Source organism: Elephantulus edwardii, unplaced genomic scaffold (genome assembly GCF_000299155.1).
Source record: "Elephantulus edwardii isolate Elephantulus edwardi_28Jun2011 unplaced genomic scaffold, EleEdw1.0 scaffold00031, whole genome shotgun sequence".
Taxonomy (NCBI): domain Eukaryota; kingdom Metazoa; phylum Chordata; class Mammalia; order Macroscelidea; family Macroscelididae; genus Elephantulus; species Elephantulus edwardii.
The window spans coordinates 7,232,669-7,236,200 of NW_006399781.1; positions in this window are offsets into that span (position 1 = coordinate 7,232,669).

The following is a 3,532-nucleotide window of genomic DNA, read 5'->3' on the forward strand; positions in this document are numbered from 1 at the left end:
CCTCTATGAGGTGGATTGATTCAGTGACTGGGATAATCGGGATGAGAGTGTCAGAGACAGTGCAATTGCCACAGGACAGAGCAAAGTTTAGGGCTGCTGTACATAGGGTCACTATGAGTCGCAAGTGACTTGACGGCACATAACAACAACAACAACATCATGACTCAGTTTGTTCATAAGTATATGCTATATATTGAAACATGAGTACTTACTACAGTACATAATCTAAGATGGATGCTTCATAAATATTTGGTTTTAAAAATGCATGAACTAATTATAAATAAAATATTTTGTTGTTGTTGTTGTTATGTGCTGTTAAGTGGCCTGCGATTCACTGTGACCCTATGTACAACAGCCCTAAACTCTGATCTGTCCTTTGCCAATCTTATTATCTCAAACACGCCTACCCCCATTACCCCATTCACTGACTCAGTCCATCTCATTGAAGGTCTTCCATTCCTGCGCTTTCTTTCTCAAGCATGATGTCCCTCTCCAAGGACTGAGCCCACCTTGCAATATGTCCAAAGTATGTCACACAAAGCTTCAGAATTCTTGCCTCCAAGGAGCAGACTGGCTTCACCTTCTCCAGGATGAACTTGTTTGTTCTCCTAGCAGTCCATGGTATATTCAGTATTCTTCTCCAGCACCACAGCTCAAAGGTATTAACTCTCCTCCCATCATCCATAGTCATTGTCCAGCTCTCTGATGTATAACAAGTAATATCAAAGATCATGGCCTGGATCAGGCACACCTTAGTCTCCAGACTGACATCATTGCTCTTCAGTACTTTAGAGAGGTCTCTGACAGCAGACTTTCCCAACACAATATGTCTTTTAATTTCCTGGCTGTTGGTGCCAAGAGTGTTGGTTGTGGAGCCAAGCAAACTAAAGCTGTTAACAATCTCAATCTCTTCACCATTTATCCTGATGCTGCCAATTGGCCCAGTGGTGAGAATCTTTGTTAACTTGATGTTGAGCTGCAATCCATACTGAAGGCTGCAGTCCTTGACCTTCTGCAGCAAGCACTTCAGGCCCTCCTCAGTTTCAGCAAACAGGGTTGTGTTATCTGCATAATGCAGATTGCTGATGAGCCTACCTCCAATCCTGATGCCACACTTCTCATAGAGCCCAGCCTCCCAGATAATCTTTTCTGCATATAGATTGAAAAGATATGGAGATAGGACACATCCCTGGCGTACACCCTTCCCTATTCTGAACCATGCAGTGTTTCCTTGCTCTGTTCTGACAACTGCCTCCTGGTCCAAGGATAGGTTTCGCATAAGTGCAATCAAATGTTCTGGGATTCCCATTCTTCTCAGAGTCAGCCACAATTTGTTGTGATCCACACAAATGCCTTTGCCTAGTCAATCAAACACAGGTAGACATTCCTCTGGTATTACCTGCTTTCAGCCAAGATCCATCTGACATTAGCTATAATATCCCTAGTGCCATGGCCTCTTCTAAATCCAGTCTGCATTTCAGGCAGTTCTCTGCTGATGTGTTGTTCCAGTAGGTTTTTTATAATCTTCAGCAGAATCTTGCTTGCATGTGATATTAATGATATCGTTTTATAATTTCCACACTCTGTTGGGTCACCTTTCTTTGGAATCAGAAAAAAATACAGATCTCTTCAAGTCAGTTGTCCAGGTGGTTGTTCTCCAGATTTCTTGTAAAATATATAAGGCACTGGGAATACCAGGAAGATGTTTATTTGCTATTTATTGACTATGAAAAGACATTCAACTGTGTGGATCATAATAAATTATGGACAAAAGAAGAATGTGAATTTCAAGGCAATTTTTATGTTTACCTGGAACCTGTATATAGAGTGAAACATAGTTGTTCAAAGAGCACAAGAACAAGCAGAACTCACCAAGTACTGTCACCAGAGTTCTCTATTGGTTTTCAATCAGCATATTACATGATTTTGGGGAGCTCTGGTGGTCGAGTGGTAAGAAGCTGTGCTGCAATCACAAAGGCATGGGATTCAAATCCACTAACTGCTCTGTAGGAGAAGGATGGGCAATCTCCTCCCATGCTATTTACTGCCTCTGAAAACCTGCTGTACAGTTAGCTATTGGTCAGTTCCATCTGAAAGGCACACCACCTCAACAACGTGATTTTAAATCGGGCAAGGTATATGTCAGAGCTGTGTCTTTTCACCACATCTACTAACTATGTAGGGCAGTTCTAGTGGCATGATATGGAGCAAAACATGCTGCTAATCCAGAAGGCTGCATATCTCCTACATCTTTAAACCACCAGTGGCTCTGTGTGAGAAATATGGACAATCTTCTTCTGTAAAGATTTACAACCAAAACAATATTTAAAAAAAAATTAATTACGACCTCAGAAACCAGATGCAGTTTCCCTATGTGTTGAAATTAACTCAATGACAGTAAGTAAATGTAAATCACTCAATGTGTATGCTGTTGTTGTTGTTGTTATGTGCCGTCGAGTTGCTTGCAGCCCATAGCGACCCTATGCATAACAGCCCTAAACTCTGCTCTGTCCTGTGCCAATCGCACTGTCTCCAATACACCCATCCTGATTTGCCCAGTCACTGAATCAATTCACCTCATATCAATCACCTCCCCTCTTGCGCCATCCCCCCACCCTCCTCCTCTCCAAGGACCTGTCCCTCCTTACAACATGTCCAAAGTATGTCAAACAAAGCTCCAGAATCCTTGCCTCCAAGCAGCAGCCTGGTTTAACCCTCTCCAGGATGGGTCTGTTTGTTTTCTTGGCAGTCCATGGTATATTCAATACTCTTCTCCAGCACCACAGTTCAAAGGTATCAATTCTCCTTCTATCCTCCCTAGTCATTATCCAACTCTCTGATGCATAACAAGCGATTACAAAGACCATAACCTGTATCAGATGCACCTTAGTCTCCAAAGTGACACCACTGCTCTTCAGTACTTTGGAGAGGTCCCTAACAGCAGACTTTTAATACAGCTTTTAATTTCTTGGCTACTGGTGCCAAGAGTGTTGACTGTGGAGCCAAGCAAACTAAAGCTGTGTGCAATCTCAATCTCTTCACCACCATCCTGATCCTGCCAATTGGTCCATTGGTGAGAATCTTTGTCTTCTTGACATTGAGCTTCAATACATACTGAAGGCTGCAGTCCTTGACCCTCTACAACAAGCATTTCCGGTCCTCCTCAGTTTCAGCAAACAGGGTTGTGTCATCTGCATAACACAGATTGTTGATAGATCGTCCACCAATCCTGACGCTACACTTCTCATAGAGCCCAGCCTCCTGGATAATCTCTTCTGCATACAGGTTGAAAAGGTATGGAGATAGGGCACATCCCTGGTTTGCCCCCATCCCTATTTTGAACCATGCAGTATTTCCTTGCTCTGTTCTGACGACTGCCTCTTGGTCCAAGAATAGGTTTCACATAAGCGCAATCAAGTGTTCTGGGATTCCTAGTCTTCTCAGAGTCAGCCACAGTTTGTTATGATCCACACAGTCAAATGCCTTTGCATAATCAATGAAACACAGATAGACATTCCTCTGGTATTCCCTG